The sequence below is a fragment of the Alligator mississippiensis genome, chromosome 5 (genome assembly GCF_030867095.1).
Source record: "Alligator mississippiensis isolate rAllMis1 chromosome 5, rAllMis1, whole genome shotgun sequence".
In the NCBI taxonomy this organism is placed as follows: Eukaryota; Metazoa; Chordata; order Crocodylia; family Alligatoridae; genus Alligator; species Alligator mississippiensis.
In genome coordinates, this window is record NC_081828.1 from 133,092,946 (window position 1) to 133,116,056 (window position 23,111).

The window sequence follows — 23,111 nt, forward strand, 5'->3', positions numbered from 1 at the left end:
AACAATTGGCAGCTATTCTGTGCTCCCACTAGGAGTGCAGTTCATAGGAAACTGACCAGCCCTGAGTTTCAGTAACAGCAAGAAGTTGAGTGCAAAACACTTAAAACTGTTCCTTTATTTGAGGCAGACAAGGTTCCTTGGGTGAATTTGATATCTTTTATTAGACCAACCCAAATGGTTGGAGAATAGTTAATAAGCAAGCTTTCGGGTTCAAAAACCCTTCGTCAGGCTAAGGAAGCTTCAGCAGTTGGTGTGTGCTCTTCCTGGATGGAATGAAAAGTAAACAAGCCAGGGGCTGGGCTGGGCTGGGCTGGGCTGGGGAGTCAGTTGCCTTGATCCCCCCGCTACCTAACCTGGGGACTTTTTACATGCTCCCTAAAATCCACAAACAAGAGAACCCTGGCAGACCTATCATATCCAACCATGGGACCCTAACTGAGGAAATATCAGGTTTCATTGAATCAATCCTAAAACCGCTTGTCACCCACAGAGCAAGTTTTGTACAAGACACTACAGACTTTCTACGGAAACTTAAAAACATAGACCACCTTCCCAGCAACACACTCCTAGCCACCATGGACGTTACCAGCCTATATACCAACATCCCACACCAGGATGGCATCCAAGCCTGCCTTACATATCTACAGGAACAAGATTACAACCCAGAATACAGACCCAAAGATATTACTGAGCTTATACACTTCATCCTCACACACAACAATTTCACTTTTAATAATCAACACTTCCTCCAAATGATGGGAACAGCTATGGGCACTAAAATGGCCCCACAGTATGCCAACCTTTTTATGAGCCACCTGGAAGAAGACTTCCTTAAGAACTGCACCATCAAACCCTTGCTGTACTTAAGATACATCGATGACATCTTTATCATTTGGACTGAGAACCTGCAATCTCTGATTGAGTTCCATCAGAAATTCAACAATCACCATCCCTCCATCCGACTTTCCTTAGAATACTCCAGCACCAGCATCTCCTTTTTAGACACAATGATCAGTATCCAGAAGGGTAAAATACAGACCACAGTATACAAGAAACCCACAGACCAACATACATATCTGCACAGAACCAGCAATCACCCAAAACACACCAAAAAAGCTGTGATATACAGCCAAGCCATCAGATACCACCTCATTTGTACTGAAGAGAACACCCGGGATTGCCACCTCACCAATCTTAAAAAGGCTTTCACCCAGCAAGGACACTCCTCCAGAGAGGTAGATCGCACATTTGAAAGAGCCACCTGGATACCACGTGAAGAACTGCTGCAGTACAGAAGAAAAACAACCACAAATCACACACCGCTGGTTATGACGTATCACCCCTCCCTCGAACCTGTACGGAAAATCCTCAAAAAATTGCAACCCATACTAGACAGAGACCCTATTCTTAAAAAGATCTTACCAGAGCCACCCATCCTAGCCTTCAAACAAGCACCAGACCTCGCCAACCTCATCACCAGAAGCAAACTTCCTCAAGCCCAGAACACACCAAAAGGATCCAGACCGTGCCAGGACAAGAAATGCAAAACCTGCCAACACATCTCCACCACCCCCACTATTACTACACCCCACAACAGAGCCATCAGCATCCCAGGATCTTACAGCTGCACCTCCAGAAATGTAATATACCTCATCCAATGCACCAAATGCCCTGATGGAAGATATGGAGGAGAGACCAAACAACAACTGCGCACCAGAATGAATGCACACCGGAAATCCATCAAAGACAAAAACACCCAATTACCGGTGGGGGCACATTTCTCACAGGAGGGCCACTCTCTCTCCAATCTCTCAGTCCTGATCCTCAAGGGAAACTTACACAGCACTTCCCAGAGAAGAGCCTATGAGCTCCATTTCATCAACCTGCTGGATACTAGAGATCGTGGACTAAACATAGACATTGGATTTTTGATACATTACAATCTGCCTGGCAACTGACTCCCCAGCCCAGCCCCTGGCTTGTTTACTTTTCATTCCATCCAGGAAGAGCACACACCAACTGCTGCAGCTTCCTTAGCCTGACGAAGGGTTTTTGAACCCGAAAGCTTGCTTAATAACTATTCTCCAACCATTTGGGTTGGTCTAATAAAAGATATCAAATTCACCCAAGGAACCTTGTCTGCCTATGTCCTTAGACCAACACGGCTACAACCCAAATTCCTTTATTTGAAGCATTTTCAGTTTGTAGGATGCTAGTAGTATACACATGTAACTCCCCTCCCTGCCAATTAAGTGGCTCACAGACTAGGTACAGACATTCAAAAAGCCTGAGGCAGAATTGATCTAAGTTACATGGTTTTCTGTAAGTGGCGTGATTTAGAATCTGCCAGAGTTGATGCTGTTGTGCCACCCTACAGCTAGGGGACCTGTGAGTAGGAATCCAAGCACCCCTTTCAGCTGATGGTTTTGAGAACAGCGAAATGGACCCCAGGCTTTATGAGCATTTGGACCCCAGGCTTTCCTCTCAACTTCTTGCTATTACTGAAACTCAGGGCTGGTCAGTTTCCTATGAACTGCACTCCTAGTGGGAGCACAGAATAGCTGCCAATTGTTTCCTTGCTCTAGAGTGTGGGCGGGCGGAATTATTTTGGGTAGAGGGTCGCTTATTCAGTTTTGGCAAGCTGTCAAGGGCTGCATGGGTAGCTCCGCCCCTCGACAGGTGCTCCATCCCCTGGTCACCATCTTGTGACCGGAAGTCCCACCCCCTAAGCCCTGGCCTTTACCACCATAAGTCCCTCCCCTTGCCCCTGGAAGTACTCCTTTCAGCAAGGGGTTTTGTCATTTCAGAACCAGAAAAATACCAAATTATATTCTAAAAAGTGAACATCTACCCCTTTTAAGTGTTTTGCATGTATACCTGTTCATAATGTGATTGTCACCACAATTATCACCAAGGGAATTCCTGACTGGACATCTAGGGCAAAAGTCAAACCCCAGATAACTGCTGAAATGAGGATACATTCATTATTTGATGAGAGAAAAAATGAAAATAAATTGAATGATGATAAACTCCTCCAGCAGCATAGTATAAATAAGAGCCAAGTTATTAGGTGGACCAGTGGTGATGAAATTACTAGCAAGTGAATTAAAAGATAGCTGGTAAGCGGCATGAACCAGCAAGTATTGGATTACTAACCACTAGTTCCTGTGGGCAAGAGACCAGAAAGACTGGTCAGCAGCCAGACACCACACCATATTTAATGTGAGGATGAGACACTAAAGGAAACTATGGGCCCACACACATATAGATGTGGTAAGGGCAGGGTATAGAGGAGGTGGAGCCCTGTGAAGAAAGACCTCACTTTAATTCCTACCAGTATTGGTAACAAATACCTCACCTCCCTTCTTCTCTTTCTTTCCTTTTGAACATCAGGACATGGCAGGTGAGTAATAAGGGAGACCCCAAAATTGGGAAGCAAGTGGATGAGCAGAGACATCTCCAGTATACAAAATCCCACAAAGCCTCATTGGACTTTTAACAATTTTGTTCCCTTATCAGTCTGAGTTCAGGCTACATTCACTCCAGTAGTATAACCAGGGTGGGCAAATGGGACAAGCTCCAGGTTCCAATTTAGAAGCTGTCCCAGACTGTTACCCCTGCCCACTCTCCAGCATGTGGCACCTGCCCCCACCCAAGGTACTCAAATTCCTAGTTAAGCCTCTGAGTCAGCTGCATCTGTTTTAAAGGGTAGTTCTTAGAAAAACTATGTCCTCATATTTCTGACTGATTAACTTCCTGTGGATTATATCATGTGTACAATACACTTAAATTATAAGCTAGTGACAGAAATTAAAATCTTCCAAAGAGCAGTAAATTTTAAAATGAAAATGTGATATGTTAATGGGAAAATCAAAAAAAGGTAAATTATTGTTTGAAGAAAGTTACCCAGCTTACAATACTGAAAGATAAGGGGCCTATTATTAAAAAAAAAAGTCCATTTACCATTGGTCTATGAATATTTTTTTTTCAATAGTCAGAATGCCATAACAGCTATTCAGCCTCCCCAACAAGGACAAATATCTGTAAAAACAAAATATACGAACTAAAAAAGGCTTTCCATTAGCCTTATTGAACCTGTATTTTATGCAGATGGTAACTGCCTGGAAAAAATAAAATACACGAGAACCACTCGTGTCTTCACCTCAGGAGAAGTGATCAGTGCCAAAGTAACTGAATAGGAAAGTAGAATGTAGCATAGGATGCAAAAAAGACCAATGCAATGGAAACACTTGGGAAATCTATAATGGCAGGGCCTGTAAGTTGTTATATTGTGGGTGATCTGCTACTACTGCTACTACAAATGTTACCTCTATCGTTTATGCTAACAAATAAAGCATAAATGACAGAGATTTGTATTTTAGCAGTTGGACATTTTAGGTTCAATCCCACAGGCTCCCTGCCAGTAGACTAGCTAATGACCACAATGACTGTAACTGCACAGTCACGGGTTTATTATAGTAAGAATACGGAGAACACTTTTCACATCAAAGAGCCTACACTACTAAAGATACCAGTCATGATAGCAACAGTACTAAAGAGGAGACAAGCCAAAAGCCCTGAGTTAGCTTAAAAAAATAATAATGCACACAAACAAAAAGAAAGACAAGCTCTTTCTGTGTCTGCAGTAGCACTAAAAATCACTTTCCTGCAAACAGGATCAGACAGGACAGAGCAGGACAGAAAATGTATTTTCTGATGTGCTGGTTCCATTGCTAATGTAGATTCCTAGTGGTCAGTAACTTACCTGAGGACAACCTGGTGAACAGATCAATAGTCAAAGAGACTGTTCTTCGTTGGCTGCTGATGTTAACCAGAGATTCCAAAATAAGTCAAACAGGCCCTCTTTCAATAATATAAAGGGGGGGGATATAAATTAAGAAAACTGCATATATTCACAGAGAAATAAACTTTTTTGAGGCTTCATTGAAAACAAAATTTAATCTCTGTATTTATTACACAAGCTGTTGCTCAGTTCTCCTTAGCAGATCATAATCTCAATGCCCTGCAATGACAGATATTATATTATTCCGATGTGGTTTTATTGTGTTAGTTTGTTTGATGGTTCTGATTGAAAACTTTTAAAAATATTTTTTTTAATGTTCTTTCATAATGTCAAGTTCCAAAGGGAGCCGAAACACAAAGGAAAACACAAAATAGCTTCCAGGCTAATAGCAATGGTATATGTGGAAATTTCTTCAAATCAATTGTTGAAGTTTCAAACCTGGCTTTATTAGGAACCCATAAATTTCAGCTACATGGCATAATCCTCCAAAGAACCTTTTACATCACCAGTGCCTATTCTGTTTAATCTACTGTACATATGTCAATACTCATAAAGCTTTTTGTATTAATGAAAACAATTTCTATTTCTTATTAAAGATATTAAAACTTTATTTCAAAGCCTCTGTTGAGGGGATTGGGATAGCATATCACTGGCCATTCATGTGAGACGCACACATTCTAAAGTGAAAGGGAAATAAACAGGTAATCCAGGGTGCTATAGAGGATGCCATCACTCTTCCATGATGGCATCCCAGTCCAGCATTTCACAAAGCTATCCAACTGTTAGTCTGTGACCTTACTGGTTAATTACAGAGCTAGGAGATGCTTCAGATTACAGCAGATATTAGCTGTATTTCTTTCCCCTTTTTCCTTCACTAAAGGATATTTCTAATAAATATATTTTGCTTCTGATTCCATTTATATTTGTACAATCCAACTGTCTTAGATTGAATCTGTACTAATTCATGGCATAATAAACCAGACAAGAATTACCATATTTACTCAAATAAGACAACCCCCAAATAATTATATTCTATACATGGAAAATGTGTAAAATTCGTTATCATTTTATAGGTATAGAATCTAAATATTGGAGAGTTGTCTTGAATCCCCCACCTCCCACTGCTACAGCAGGGAAAGCAGTGGCTGCAAGAGAGAATCAGGTGATCCCATTGCCCTCTGCCCTGCCCACTTTTACGCACTGCAACCTTGCTGCTCTCCCTCCCACCTTCCTGCCGCAACCGCCACCCCCAGCTCCCCACAGCCTCTGCCCCTCCCCAAACTCCCCCCAGTCTGTCTCTTCCCCCCACTTCTCCCAGTCTCTGCTTCTTCCCCCACAACTCCCCATCTCTGCCTCTTCCACCTCTACTTCCCACAGTCTCTGCCTCTCTCCCACAACCACTTGCTTTCATGCTGCTCAGGCTGCTCCATCCCAGATCACAACATATGGAAGTTCAACCCTGGCCCGGCCATGCAGCAATGTTGGCGCTGCTGATTGCCCAGGCAGGAGAAGGAGTCTGCATGTGCTCCATGCTTGGGAGAGACCTGAGCCCAAGCAGGAGCCAAGATGCACTTGACAGTAGGAGAGAAGAAAGGTGGTGAGTGGGGGACAGAAGAGGCAGTAGCTGCAGAGAGGAAGCAGGAAGGAGGCAGAAGACTTCTGTGGGTCTGGGTCTGGGTCTGACCCTGACCCATCAGAGCTGCAGCAGCCACCTGCTTCCCCCTCCACTTCGTTTGCAAATATAAGATGAAGGACTTTTTTCCATATGCTGATTTGGGGGACACACCTCATCTTATATTTGAGTAAATAAGTAGTTCCTTCCTTTCTTAAATGCTTTGCCACTCTTCCTCTTTCCCTGCCCTGTGGAATCGAAGGACCAAGCATGCTCATGGGATTACAACTCTGAAATGAAGGTTATAAATCAGATCAAGACTTGGCTCAAAATCCTCTGTGACATCACAATTGATTATTTGGTCAGCACAGTGAATGTCAGGGTGCACGCTCCAATGAACAAAAGGAAAGGAATACAGAAACTGTATGGAGTATTGTTTCAAAATATTATCTTTTCAGCTACCTGGCAGTCCGTCCATAGTTGCCCTTTCAAAGGGACCACTGACAGAATGAAGTTGTGAGTGACAAAGCAAGTTTCAAACAGAATTAAAGACCTTTAAGATGCTCTTGATTGTTCCATGGAAATAAGATTTTTCTGGAAGGAGCAAATTCCTATAAACTGTTTTGTTCCTGCCTGGTGGCTTCATTTTCTATTTTGAGTGACTCTTACCACACCTTCCGGCCTGTATGAAAGTTTTCCTCAACTCAAAACAACCACTCCACCTCAATACTATATGAGAATGAGCCACTTCCACAGAAATGAGAGAAGCCAGGATTAACCTTCCTAAAAGCAGCTGAAGTACATACCAGCCTGCTGGGAGGAACTCACGCCTGTAGCCACAATGATCTTCTTGGCTAAGCACTGACATTCAAAAAGCCCAAGATGGAATCGATCTCAGCTATGTTGTTTTCTGCATGCGGTGTCCCTTAGATCAGTAACAACCAGAACACACATTTGCCCTTTGGTGGGGAGAGCAAATCTTAGACTGGGTTCCACCATTTTTAAACCAGTCTATGTGTGCTGAACTTCTGTCCTGTTATGGGTATGGAGTGGTTTCTGATCACTTATACTGGTAAAAGTGTAATGTCTGTACCTGGCCCTTAAGGATAAAGCTGCCTGTCTCCTGCGACAACATTTAAAGGGCCAGATTCGAAGGACATATGATGGAAAAGGGCTCCTGCTAAAGGGCAGAACCAAAGTGAGAAAGTGCAATAATGGTAAGACAGTGAAAATGCTCAAAACAGTGAAACAAGACTGAGACCTCTGTCTGAGAACCAATGGCAGAGGCTAAAGGAGCCTGAGATATGCAGAACTGTACTCTTGGGTGCATCAGATTTAATCCAGTTTTGTCTTCCCTTTGCTTAGTGGGGACACCTAGATCTAACAGATAGACAAATCCCTACTAACCCTTGCTGCCTTTGCTTGAAGTTTACCACAATATCATTACTTACGGTGTCAGGGTTGATAGTAGTTTTACAAAAAGTTTAGATTATGGATTTGTAAGGAATGGTTTGGATAGGGATGATCCTGCCTCAGGCAGGGGGTTGGACTAGATGATATCTGGAGGTGCCTTCCAGCCCTGCTTCCCTATAATTCTTTTATTCTACCTTCACCCAAAAAAGCTACACACACAATTAAACAAAACTTTGCTCACATTACAAAATCTATCTTCCAGTTCTTTCTTTTAGGCAGGCCTTTACCCTCACAAATAATTCCCCACCTTCTCCTTTCTGGTTCCCTCACAGAGTTCACATTGAATCATAGCTGGAGAAAAGTATTTCCTAGTTCAGTCTATTTATGTGAGTGGAAGTCTATCTCCAGAGGTCTGTTACACTAAAGCACAGGTTCAGAATACCTGCCTCTCTCGCAAGGAGGAACTGTCATGGTTTCCACTGCTCTGGTCCCTGCAGTCCCAAGAAGTTTAAAATCAGTCACGTTGGGTGCATCTACATGTGAGATTAATGTGATACAATAAACTCCAGTGCCATTTGAGCTGGAGGAAACTGCTCCCAGGTGCAGCATCTACACATGCACCCAGGATGGAAGCAATTTGGACTGGGGCAGAACAGGCCCCCAACGAGGTGGGCTCACCTGGCACAGTTTACACCCATAGTCAGCATCCATGCATTCATTTCAGCACAGCAAAATACTCCACCATAAGATACAGAGACAGTACTATCTTATGGTGTAGTTAATTAATTTACTGCACCTTAATACCATTGCATGTGTAGACAGTGACACTTTACTGCGGACCTAATAAGTAGGGGTGTGTGAAGTGGGCCGTATTCAATTCAGATTCAGATTCGGCCTGATTCAGGGGGACAGTGATTCAATTCATTGATTCAGATCACTGTCCCGATTCGATTCGGCCAAATCCAAATCTGAAAATTCAACGCTGATTCAGAGAATCAGTGATTCAGCCATAGACATAGCTTTAAATGTTTTTTCTACATACCTCGAGGTACCAGGCATGGCTCCTGAATGCTGAGATGGTGGGGAGGATGTAGCATCCCACGGGAACACAGGGGGGGCCCCTTGTGTGCTCGGTAGCAGAGCCCCCTCCCCCCCTCCAGCTCAGCAAACAGCTGTGGAGGGACCCCGGGTGCCCCACCAGACCCAGGAGGCACCAGTCGCCGAGCTGGGGGGAGGAATCCCCCATATGCTCTGCGGCGGACCCAGAAGTGGGCCAGAAGTGCTTCTGGTCCACTTCCAGGTCCACTGCAGAGCACGCTGGGGACCCCCCCACATTCCTATGGGACGCTCCAATCACCCCACCATCTCAACATTCACAAGCCGCCTGGTACCTTGAGGTATGTAGAAAAAACATTTAAAGTTGTGTCTATGTCCAAATCATCGAATCTCTTCGAATGTCTCCGAATCAATTCAGAGGGCTCCGATTCGATTTGGAGAGATTGAAGGGTCTCCCGATTCTATTCAGATTTGGAGATTCACTGAATTGGGCCGAATCTCTGCCAAATCAAATCAGCAACCGAAGCTTTGCACAGCCCTACTAATTAGTCTACTCTGCAGTAATGTGCATGTGTAGATGCACCTATTGTGATTATTATGGGATAAGATGCTCAATTAATACAATACTGAGCTTCAGACTCCTCTTGGAATTGCAGCTTTGTGCTCACTTTTACACAGTTTAATTTATTGCGCATCGGTAACGGAAATAAATGTAATAAAATAGACCCAGGAATTTCAGCCTATACACAGCTGTTTACTAATATATATTCTAACATGAACAGGCTTCCAGGGGAAAAAAAATACTGAGAAGAGTTGCTTTATATTCATTCTCAGCCTGTGAAAAAGTAACACTTCAACCTTATGTAACACTTTCATTTTAATCATCATAAGTAGTATTATCTTCATTGTACAGATGAGAAAATCTGATGAGTATTATCTTCATTGTACAGATGAGATGGAGAAGCTAAAATATTTGCCCCAATCTAGCAAGCACAACAGCATCCCAGTCAGGATTAAATTTCAAAGCTCTCTCTGTGCGGAACTAGGACTCAGAGTCAGACATGGTAGTATTCATGTTTTCTGCTTTTGCAGCTACCTGCTACTATAGTGGTTTGTAATTCCCCTCTACTAAAGAAAGAAGGAGAAGATTTTCCCATTATTAGCTAACTTTTTGCCTTAAATACTTTTGTCTGTGTAATGGAATACCAGACAGCTAGGTTTAGGCTTAAAAAAAGCAACTGCACATTTTAAAATTTCCCTATCTAGCTATAAGCAGACAAAACTAGCATATGATCAGCTGCCATAATTCTATTGTTCTGTCCTGTTCCTGATATATACATAGAAAGAAAACTAAGACCTTGGTGAAAAATTGAAATGTTTGCTATGTTTGACAGAAGACGCATGATTAAAATGCACTGAGGCTGAAATAATGTCTCAATTCTATCAAGACTAACATTCACCAACTGTACCACTCATGTTGCATTTGTAATGAAAAGTAACAGCATCTAAAATTCATCTGGATTCAGAATATATCTTATAATGTATGGCTATTATAGTCAGAAATAACTCCCCAGAATGTCTTACAGCCATGCCATGAATGGGATGGCATAACAATGCTTCTTCAGGACCCTGAGGAATCCCACACACCAACAGTGAGACTATGGCCACATCTACATTGTAAACTTACACCTACAGCAGTGGTACCCTCCAAGATACTACACTGTGCCAGCCAGGCCACCTCCTAAACCAAAGGCAGCAAGCCCCCTCTATGCAGAACTTCAAGCCTGCTAATTAGCCATAGGCAATTAGCCTATCTGTGGTATCCTACATTGCATCCAGTTAAGAATCAGGGTGGGGTGTTTAGGAGATGGTTACACTGGTCATGGTGGAAACATTATCGCCGAAGCTTGTCAGAATCTGTGTGCCTGGTGCAAAGGATCAAACATTCTCCTAAAGTCTCAAAGGCACTGACCAAAAAAATAAAATGTTTCATTCAATGTTAGGGAAGCAGCTGCCATTAACGTAAATCTTATGCCCTAGAATTACCAAGTGTCTAAGGATACAGCTTAGACTGCAGTCATAGGACTGCAGTGTGTGTGAAATAGCCAAGATAACTTTTAACAAGTGAGATCAGGTGTTCTTAGTAGCAGGAACGGAGCTCAGCATACACTACAAATGCTGGGCAGATACTGGGGTGGTTAGCCCCAATTAAACTCTTTGCTGTCACAGATTCCCTGCTGCTGCTTCTTAAGCTAGCTACTTTAAAGCTGCAGTCATTTCAGTGACAGCAACACAGAATTACTGTAACAGTTTTGTAGTTAGGTGCTGTTTGGGACTGTAACCCTGTTGTCAGTACATGTTAACATGACTCCTCAGATTAACTTCACCTTCAGTAAGATTGAAGAGCCTTCTGCATTCTTTCCCTCATGGTTCAGAAGCAAGGGGCGAAATATAATTGCTATCCACCTCATCCTGCAATGCTGAAGGCAAAAGGAAGTTTTCATTTGACTTGAATGGAAACAGGATGAAGCCCTGGTAGGAGTTATTTTAGCTTTTGAGATTCTAATGTGGTGCCCATCATGTTGTTATCTCAATAGCAAAATTACGGTGTATGCACATTAAATACATTTTTGATATAAATTTCCTGTGAAACTTTCAGGCTGTCAGAAATAGAAGCCATCATAACCTTCTCACAGCAATAGACAGCTTTCAGAGGGTTACATAATTGGTCAAAAACACCAAGCAATCTGTTATTTCCCCGATTGGAACTATTTACATGTCTTTATTCACTGTTTCCTTTTTTTCGCTTTTTATAACCTTACAGTAGTATCCATAAAACCGTTCACTGAATACTGCTCTTCATGTATCTTCCTCCCTCCTTGCAAACACCGGAGGAAATATCTCAGTCAAAAGATAACCTGGATCTCCTTTTTATTGCTACATGGTTTCTGAACACCTGCTCTTTATGTCATACTGCAAAACACTAGGCAATTAAAAACTTAGAGAACAAGGAAAAACAAAGCCAGTATGTGTACAGGGAATTATACATTAGACAGTAACAGCGCTCGCTACATTGCAGCACTGAGTGGGCTGATAATTTATATGCGTGTTCCGTGCAAAATCGCAAAAGCCAAACATTACTGGGACTTATCAGCTTAGAATTTAAACTGACAAGAGTCAGAAAATTCACAGATATAGAGCCCAAGGCCACCTTATCTCTATTTACTTTGCTTCATGGTACAGTGTCCATTCCATAGCTCCATACTTCTGAGGACAGTTAACTTTGAGGGGCATGTGAACCAGGTCAAAAAATGGCAAGGTTAAGAAACAGTCTTGAAGTATTAGTGTAAAATTTGAGTTAAAGATTCATAAACTGTATTTCAAACAGCAAATTTTCTCACTCTTTTTAAATAACAACACTTTAGTTTAGAATATAAATTCTTTTGTTACCTTTTTAGTATTCATGATGTTTACTGTCATATTCACAGAACACATTTACATTTGCCATTTAGTAACATTTATTGTCAAAATAGTGCTCCTCTTTAAAAAAAAAAAAGGTAAAAAGGAGGATCCAGGGAACTATAGACCGGTTAGCCTCACCTCATTACTCAGGAAGTTACTGGAGCACATCCTAAGGAAGTCCATTTGCAAGTATCTGCAGAAGGAAAGGCTGATCATGAGCAGCCAGCATGGATTTACCAAGAGCAAATAGTGCCAAACAAATTTGATCTTTTTCTTTGATAAGTTAACTAGTTGAGTGAATGAAGGGAATGCAGCGGATATAGAGTGTCTAGACTTCAGCAAAGCTTTTGATGGGGATGGGAAGAAGCAGGCTGGGAACCTGAGGCTGCAGGTAGCAGGCACGGCATGGAGAGAGGAGGAAGGGGGAACAGGGGAAGGGGAAATCAGGAAAGCCTGAGACTGCAGGTTGGGGCAGGCACAATGTGAATAAGTGGGGAGATAGACACCAGGGAGCAAGCTGCCTGCCTCTCTCTTTGATTTCCCCCCTACCTCTTGAACCCCCTATTTGCCCTACCCCATCCCTCCCTCTATGTGTCCCCTACCACCTGCTTCATTACTGCCTTCCTCACCAGCTCTCCTCCCACCACCAAGTGGGGGGACACACACATTTAAGATGATCCTCCAATAATTCAATTGTATACATGAAAAAACATAATAAATTTATAAATTTTCTGTGTGTAGAATCTAATTATTGGAGAGTCATTTTGCATTCAGATTTGTCTTGTATTCAAGTAAATACAGTGGGTAGGCAATTGATTCAACTGCAAGGTGGGTAGGCAATTGACTCAATCGCCATACGCAAAGGGTAATTAAAAATGGATCCATGTCAGAATCTCAAGACATTTTGAGTAGAGTCCCACAGGAATTTGTCCAGGACTAATGTTTTTCAATATTAACAATTTGGAGACTGGAATAGAGAGGTTTGGGGGCAAATTTGAAAATGACATGAAACTGGGAAGGACTGCAAACATACTGCTAGACAGGAGTGCAATTCAGAAGGATCTTGACAGATAGGAAAGGTGGGCTGGAGCTAACAGAATGAAGTTCAGTGCTGACATATGAAGGTACTAAACCTTAAGAGGAGTAATCAAAAACACAAATATGAAATGGATGATAGCTGGATGGATGGCAGCATGGCAGAGAAGGATTTAAGAGCCTTGGAAGGCAAGCCACATGAGGAGAGGTTGAAGGAAATAGGCAAGTTCAGCTTGCTGAAAAGGCAATTAAGAGGGGACATGATAGCAGCCTTCAGATATGTAAAAGACTGCCCTAAAAAGCAAGAAAACATCTTTCTTCTGTTGCTGCAGAGACCAGGATGCAAACCAATGGCTTGAAGTTACAGTAAAGTAGGTTTCGACTGGATATGGGAAACACTTCACTGTTAGACAAATAGAGGAATGGTAAAATAGACTGCGTAGGAAAGTTGTGTCACTCTCCATCATTGGAGATGTTCAAGAAGAGGTTGGATGGGACAGGAATGATCTAGGATTAGCTATGCCTATGCTATGCTGAGTATTTCCATGCTTCTGGGCTTTGCATGGGACCAGGAAGGATTTTTTTCTCTTCCTGTTGCTACATGTGTTGGCAGATGTTGCCTTCCTTAGAAGCATCGAGTGGTGGCTGTAGCCAAGACTGGGGATTTGAACTGGGATGTGCTAGTGTTCCTGCCAGAACTAAAACCCGGAGGTACCTGGGTAGAAGGTCTTGCATCTCTGCTCAGGGTTTGTATGAGATGGGTTGAATAGGAATGATCTTCCCCCAGGCCGAGGTTTGGATTAGATGACCTCCAGAGGTCTCTCCCAGCCCTACTTTTCTATGATTTTATGGTTTCTTTCAGTTTGACTAATGAAAATAGACTTGTCAGTTTTCCTGTTTCACTTTCTGCTCTTCATATACTACACTTGATCTTAACCTAAAAGAAAAGGCAAAGAACAGGATGCCACTAGGGTTGTTCTGCACTACAATATTTAGTTTGTTTCTTTTTTAGGGAAAATAAACAGCCTCCAAAGATTTGGTAGCTGTAAACCTGTAAGATTTCATTTATTTAACAAAATCTTAATTTGTCATCAAATTCAGCCTTGTAGTTGTAAACTATAAATTGCTAGATATTCATATTAAAATGAAGAGGTCCCCTTCAGTGAGTGAACTTTTTTCCTCATCAATACTGAGTTTGCAGTATTTACTATAGTTATCATGACATTATTGTGCTCAGAGTACAAGAGTGAAATGCATGCTCATGTGAGAAAGGGATCTACTGTAAGGACGTAGTATGGAGTCCTCTGAAGTATCAATATAGAGTGGATTGGGTTCAAGTGACATGAGGCTATCCCTGCTATGTCTCTTTAGGAGTGACTCGTAGCTACACAGGCAATCCCCACTTATCGCTCTTAATTAGTTCCTGAAAAACTGAGCATTAAGCAGAATAGTGTTAATTAAAACCTGCTGCCAGGTGTACGATGCCTGTGAGCGTTATAATGAAACTCACTGAATGCTAAGTGGAATTGGGTATCAATGTAAAACAAGCATTAGAGAGAAATAGCGCTAAGTGAAACCGTGTTAAGCGGGGGTTGCCTATACAGTCATTTGGTTCAAATCCCTGCCTAAACCATCTGGCTCATAAACAGAATGATTCTTTAACTCTTGCTTAAAGGAAGTAACTTTTGCCCACACAGGTAAGATTTACAGAATTGGACCCAAAAACTCCCCTCTCAGGAAGAGCCTCCTGCCTTAGTAGGCTGGTACATCATATGCATCTCACCTGGGAAATGCCATGTGCTCTGACCTTCACTGCATTAATGGGCATTTCTGACTGGAGAATTCATTTCAGGTTAGAAACATGAGTAAAAGAACCAGCAGAGCTGATGGCATAGCTATCATGCCATTCACCTGTCCTAACAAACAACCACTTTACCATATTTCACACAGGTATCTCCACAGATATCTAGGACTGGAGAAGGGAGGGAGGTGCAGGGTACTACATCTCCATGCCTGTGACCATGGTAGAGCATCAGTAACTCAGTCACATTCTTCTAAAACTGAACTAGGCAGTTTGTTAGAAAAAAAGAAAGCAAAAGCATCCCTGGCAAGTCTCTGTTCTTAACTTGATAAACATAATATGAAAGAAATTCCTGGGCACACTGGAGTCCAAATAATCATGTTTGCTATACTCTGCCTAGGTGGACTATACTATATTAGGCCTAATTGCATACCGGTAAGGTCTTGATGACTTCTGAAATTTATGTAACTGTTCTGCCAAATGCTGCTGAATGCAACAAAGGTAAGGCATCTCTCTTAAAACTAACTTGAGCTCCCACCCAGAATTTCATAGACCCTGGGCAGCCTTTAAAGACAATACTTCTCCATTCACAAATACCAAATCTGTATGTGAAAAAGGAATAATTTCATTTGTGGGGAAGAAACACCTAATCAGTTTGGACTATATACCTATACCAGGAGTGTCAAACATATGGCCTTCAGGCCAGATATGCCCCACAGAGCGGGGACAAGCAGTAGCAGCATTAACTGTTGTGGTTTCTGGAGCTGCCACAGTTAACACTGCCTGTTGAATTTCCTGCCCCATGGGAAGCCCCACAGGCTCAATCCAGAGCATAGAGCTATGTCATCTGGCCTGCTGAGTTGCCTGCAGGGTTAGAAATTTGGCACTGGGAGAAATGGCAGCTGCCACAGATCCAGGAGCCACACCAATTAACATTGCCACCACCAAATTTTCAGCCTCAAAGGCAGCCTTGCAGGCCAGATGACATGGCTCTACATTCTGGATCCAGCCTAAGGACTGACCCTGCACTCCAGATCTGACCTACAAACCAGCCTCATACAACTCATCCAGCCTCCAGACCTGGATGAGTTTGACACCCCTGGCTTATACAAATGATAAATAAAACCATTTGCCACTGTAACTTTGAGGGTCTGTGAACATAGTTTGACCACATCATAGCCCCCTTCCTTCAGCCACAGACTGCAGTCTGCAGATAGATGAGTCCTATAGCCCTGAGGTGCACCCAGTAGGTCTATCTCCAGTCCATTAGGAAGTGCTCTCTTGTACTGTTCTGAGGATCCATCTGTTGGCACAGGCACTAAGGTGCACAGTTGATGGCCCAGAGGTCACACAAATTCAAAGCCATAGCAGAAGTGTTCATAATGCAGCATGTCAAATTCCAATGAATGTACAAATTCTACTAACTACCGTGTCACAAGGACACAAAAGGAAAGGAGGATCCACCACCTATCTAGTAGCTACAAAAGTGGGGCTTATAGAATCTCATTCTGCTCTGCTACTGCCCGTGGCAGCTACAGCAAAAAGTGGGCAGGCATCCATAAGACGTAGATTAATAGATGTTAGGGTTGGAAGGGACCTCAGTAGGTCACTGAGTCCGACCCCCTGCCCTGGCCAGGAAAGAGCGCTAGGGTCAGACAGCCCCCAGCTAGGTGCTTGTCCAGTCTCCTCTTGAAGATCCCCAGGGTAGAGGAGAGTACCACCTCCCTAGGGGACAGCACCACCTTGCTTGGAAGCCCACGTGAGCCCACCACATGTCCCATCTCAACAACCTCTGTAGCACTGGAGACTGGTACAGATTGTAGTCCCCTATACATAAGATTGCTGAGACAGCAGGTGTGCCTCTCAGCAGAGCTATCCCTCACTGACCTCCTGAAGGGGGGCAGTGTTACAGCTTCCCTCTACTTGAGCCACTGGTGGAAATGCCACAGTTTAGCACAAAGGAGAAGAAGCTCTTCTAGGAACCTATTGTGTGGGAGGGACAACAAGATTTGTTTGAGTGCCTGTGATAAGGAAATTGCTGGAGACACACAGGACACAGAAGCTAGAAGTTTAGAGTCTAAATCGGGGCGGGCAATTATTTTGGGCGGAGGGTCACCTGCCAAGTTTTGGCAAGCTATCAAGGGCCGTATGACAGGCAGCCCAGGGCAGATTAATATTAATTTTCTAAATTTTTTAGGGACCCCATGGACCAGATAGAATGGCTTGGTGGGCCACATCTAGCCCCCGGGCCACATTTTGCCCACCCTTGGTCTAAATTCTGTACAGCAGTGCACAGGGATATATCCAGAAGGCTGGGCTGGCTCATTAGAGTATTGGAAAGGAGATTGCCAAAACCACTCATGGGGATTAGAAAAAGGGACACTGAGAGAAGGAACTTTGTCCAGGAACCAGCAATGACTCGCCAGGTGCTGGGAGCTAGCAGGTAGACCAGTTTTTAGATGGTAGTCCCATGGCAGAAGAAAAAGGTAGAAAGAATAAGTGGCAGGGGAACTTTAAAGGGCCCAGACTAGGACAGGGCTCCAAATGATTAGCTGAGTGGAACCAATTCCCTCATTTTTTGTAGATTACCCATCCTACTCCTCTACCACAAACTCATTCCCTTCATCATGGGTAAACTCAAAGGGCGTGTCCAGACGAGCGTGCATGTGCAGAGGCATGAATTTCCCATGGCACATATTTGTGCCACTGCTTTTTGTCCAAGGGCACTCCCCTGCATGCACACTCCAGTACATGGCAAATTGATCTGGGTAGGGCAGAAGAGGCTGGGGCCAGGACCTGTGCTGGCCCCAGCAGCCTTACCTGGGATCCTGGGGGCCTCCCACTGCAGCAGCAGTACTGATCCAGCTACTCGGGCCTGGCTGGCAGCCAGGGCATGACCCTGGGTAGCCAGACTCCATTTCTGGCAGTGCATGCTACTGCAGCATTTGCCACACCACTTTTTGTAGCAGTTTTTTGGGTTGTTGGGTTTTTTTTACACCAGGATCTTTTCATGCCAAATTTTGGTGCCACACTGCAAATCTTCAGTGCAGCAAATGGATGCACATGCACTGTGTGCAGTTTTCAGTGCCTCAAATGGGTTTGAGACACCACAAACCACGTGTGCGTACTCATCTGGACATGCCCAAAGAGTTCTGAGCACCCAGGAGGACACATTTTCCACAACAGGACTCAGAGTCTCCATGTCACCGAAAGAGGCAAAACTCAGTGTCCGCTTCATTTGGATTCCGTACATTAGCAGGCTGTCAGATTCAAAGGGGCAGATTTCATAGCAGCAGCATAACGTTCCCTTAGCGACAGTCACATTCTTCCAAGACATTTTGTTCTAATTTGAAAAAGGGTCATGCCTCCGGCAGCTTTGATTGGAACAATGCACTGAGCCGTGGGCATGACACCCGCACTCTCATTTGAGAAGAAGCGCTTTCCAAAAACAGCTTATGAAAGGGAAACTCATGCATCTTCTCCGCTAACCATATAGTTGGCCTATAAAACCCAACCACAGCTGTTAGTTTAGCTGCATCCCATTATTCTAAACTTCTAATAAAGAAAGCATTGCATATTAAGAGAAATGTCCTGCAGATGAGGTAGCTCTGAAGGGGGCCGCCTTGATTAAACCAGGTTGTTCTGCTGAGAAGTCCTCAATGTGTTCTCTTGGTTATGGCTGTTAGTGCTGCAGCAGGATGACATGAATTGCCTTTTATCTAATTGGAAAACTCCCACAGAGTTTAGAAGTACTCATTTAGACAGTCAAATCAATAAAGGAAATGGTAAGCATGAGAATATAGAGGGGCAATAGAGCCTGTGTTGGTCCTATATGCATCTGCTTAATAAAGATTAACTCTTGCCTGCTTGCTGCAATTCTTGGATTTGGGTTATAGCAAATGGATGTTAGATTTCAACATGCAGCTGAGTTTCAGAGGGGAGAAGCAGAGCCCTGATTTTTTAATAGTAGCCTATCCCTATATATGTTTGAAGGGAAGGGTCAAGCAAGAGGACAGGAAAATAGGCATGTATTAAAGAAGAGAGAGCACAAAACCAGTTTGAGGAAACAGCAAGAACTGCAGAACTGTTAGCATGCTGGAAGGGGGATTGTAACCTGGCACTCCTTCAAAATACAGGGGCAGGCCCTAAGAAACTCTAAGGGATGCTCATTTCTACTCCCCTCCTTCCTTCCCCAATTTTTGCTATCCTATATGTGTCTCCTGCATTCTGGGTATAGGATTTGCACCTTAGCACCCAACAATTTTTTTAAAAAATGCAATGACACCAGTGCTCCAGTACTGTTAAATGGGATTAGTTGATAAATAATTCCTGGTTTAAAAAAAAAAAAAAAGATTTCAAAGACTTTCTATAAGAATTCAATTTGGGATTAGGTTTTTTTTCTTTTCTATCCCTTCTCTGACATTTCTTCTCCTAGATTTCCAGTCTCCTTCGCAACAGGCATACTAATACATCCTATGTTGACTAGCTTCAGGCATCAGAGGAAAAAAAAATCCTGTTTAGCAATGTAAGTATCTGTTCCCCAACTGATGCTAATGGGAGTTCTACACACAAATCATTGATAAGGGAATAAGTCCTGAAGTCTACTTGCTGTCTTTGCCCACTGAAATGAGGACCATATGCTCCTCCCATTTACATCAGCAATGGATTAGTGTAACTCCACTGGTCCCAAGGGACGTATTCCTGCTTTATACCAGGGGGGTGGAGGGGACAGGCAGCAGCAGCTCATGTTTTTCATATGTAACTCTGTGAAATTTGAAGGAATATGGTTCAAAGTTATATTGAGGAATAGGGCATACTAGTTTTCCACATGATTCTCATGAATTTACATCCAAGTTAGAAATCCGCCAGTTTACACCAGCCTTTTTTTAAGCCTAACCCTTGTTCTAATACACTGGAGCAGCAGTAGCTTCAAGTCCCCTTGAGGTCCGTGGGATACTGCTAGGAGTTTAGATATTCAGCATCATGTGTTTAACCTAAATAGTATTCACAAGTTTGTGCATGACAAATGCAATATTAAAACATTAAAGACTTGTGTTATTCTCTGCAATACAGGGAATCTGGGATGAAGAGAGACACTTCTTAGGTACGTTCAGGACAATGACTTGGTCTTGGTCTCTACAATCTGTACTTAGTCTGACGGGACATCCCTGCTTGTTCCTATGTGCTGTCTAATGTTGCATTTCATCAGCCTTCATGTAAGGCAGATGCATCAGCTGGAGAGGATGAATCCCTTCTCATAATAGAACAGCTCCAGATCCTTCACTCAGGGCTCTTGTGTACCAGGGGCAGATCCATGTGGGGTGCGGCAGTATGGCTGCACCCCCCTTCAGCTGTGCAGTGCATGTGCAATGAGCTCTCAGAGCTCACCAGCATATCAACACAGCTCCTGGAGCTCCATCTGGGCTGTGAGCTATCAGTGCACACCGGAGTCCTTGCTCTCACATGGTTCTGGAGCCCATGGGATGAATCTTTCTGCAGCTAATCCTGCCACTGAATTCTGTGTGGGTAGGGAAAAGAAGGAGGAAGGAGAGGTCAAACAGCAACAGTGTTCACCCCCTGGGCTCCAAAGTCATGCAAAAGTAGTGGCACTGGCCACAGACTGTGCCAATATGCTAGTGAGCTCAAAGAACCCACAGCAGATACAGATCTCCAGCACAGCTCACTGTGTATGCAATACAGCCAAAGGCGGTGGCTATACCCCCCTCACCTCACTCCTGGATCCACTCATATTCTGTACTAACTTAAAAACAAAACAAAGTAACTCAAAACAGTCCAACTGTCCATTAGAGACTTGTCTACTCCCTGCTTCCAGTTTTCCAGTCCCTAACAAGTGCTGAGTGAAATTATCATTTTCCCTGGTCCTGAGCATCTTTATAGGGAGGGAGACTACCACTACATACAGCAAGTGCAATTTGCAATCTGCAGTCACATGGCTTCCTCTGCCTTAAAGGACCAAGTTCTGGAAGAAGGCATTGGGACATGTACATGTACCCTAGGACCAGCAGTATCCTGTTGTTGAACCCTGAATTACAGAAGCAAAACTTGAGCCCATGTGCATACCCATACAAGGCTTATGCACTGCTTAAGAACTATCTTAAATTCTTAAGAGGGGCACAGGCTTAGTAGGAACGTTCTGCGCCATTATGAATGTTACCCATTGAATAGTGCTAACACAAGTAGTCTCCTTGCTCTTGACAGGATAACTTGTGTGAGTAAATACTACTTAATACAAAAAAAATTGAATGACCAGACCCTTAAATAAGGTCCTGTATAAATCACTACTGCATTGCCTTTTAGCATCTGTTTCCCTGCAAGCCATCAAATCCAAGGTCTGATTTGATCTAGACAAACAAATAAAAACTAAACAACTTCTTAAAGGGAGGGCTTTCATTCACACTGATGCTCACTTGGAAAAAATAATGCATAATAAAATTAATGGATTTTTTATGAGCTCCCTTTCTTCTTATTGACAATGTGTGTGTTTTAATAAGGACTTTACCTCTTCCTGTTTGATCCCACGTTGAAGTCATGATCCTATGCTTTGGACATCAGTCTGTTGCCATGGAAATGATTGTAATATCACAAATAATGCAGCCTTATGATTTCCCTGCAGGATCAGAGAAGACAAAAAGGTAGGCTGTGAGGGATCAAGTCCTTAAATACAAATAGCTTTAGTTATTAGCAAAGAAAGGAAGAACAATTATGAAATATATGGCTAAGGCAAATTAACTCATATCTCACTGGAATATACGTATGAATGGTTCCCCTAGAAAGAAAGTCTCTCTTTTTAAGACACCATGTCATGGATTTTCACACATACCAGTTTCTACCTTTACATTATTCTTACCAAAGTCATCTGTTTTGAATTAATTTCCAGCTCATATGCCTTCATGAGATTCTCTCACAGGTTTGTCCAGATTCAGATTAAAACAGACCATAAGCTTGCATCATTGGATTGATAAAGATAAAATATAAGATAAAAAGCAATGGTTTATCTATTCCAGAAAAATTGGAATGAGGATACAGATATTTATGCTTTCCCACAGGACTGAGTCCACAAGAGTACACTTAAAACTCTAAGGAGGATGTCTGAGAATAACTTTTATGTTTCATTTTTGCCATCCTTTGCATTTACAGATTCACAGATTCACATAAGTTTAGGGCTGGAAGGGACCTTATGAGATCATCAGGTCCAGCCCCCCTGTTCTAGACAGGAAATACTGCTGGGGTCAAATAACCCTAGCAAGGTGTGCATCCAGACTCCTTTTGAAGATCTCCAGGGTAGGTGCCTGCAACACCCCCACTGGGAGTCTATTCCATAGTCTGGTCGCATGAACCATAAAGAAGATTTTCCTTATATCCAGTCTGAAACCTCCTTCTAGGAGTTTATGACCATTGCTCCTGGTTTTCCCCTGAGATGCTTTGGTAAATAGTTGTTCGCCTAGCTTCTGATGCTCTCCCCTGATATATTTGTAAGCTGCCACCAAATCCCCCTGAAGTTTCCTCTTTTCTAGGCTGAACAGACCCAAGGAAGAAGCACCCCGGGGAATACCCTCCACAGCAGAGTGGCAGACGGTCACAGCCAGGACCGGAGCAGCACGCAGTGAACCGGTACCAGCTTCTCCAGTCCGACTGGTGAACAGGTACGAGGCCCTGGCGACCCTGCAGGAGATGGAAGGGGAGGAGGACACCCTTGGGCAAGAAGAAGCACCACGTTCTTCACACCCCAAACAGATCAAGAGATCCACGATGACCCAGAGGAGGAGGCGACGAGTGCTCGTCATAGGAGACTCCATCCTGAGAGGTACGGAAGGACCCATCTGTCGCCAGGACCCCTCGGCACGAGAGGTATGCTGCCTCCCTGGAGCAAAGATTCGGGATGTGACGGAGGTAATCCAGGCCAGGAT

The 23,111-nt window shown here is 43.3% G+C and overlaps 1 long non-coding RNA gene across 1 annotated transcript in view; it reads right to left on the reverse strand.

Annotated features, from left to right (window-relative positions):
- LOC106739479 (uncharacterized) overlaps positions 1–23,111 on the reverse strand; it is a 138,611-nt gene that overhangs the window by 61,621 nt on the left and 53,879 nt on the right. The window contains exon 4 of the long non-coding RNA XR_002089173.2: positions 21,704–21,811. This is a non-coding gene — a long non-coding RNA (uncharacterized LOC106739479). The remainder of the gene's footprint in view (positions 1–21,703; positions 21,812–23,111) is intronic.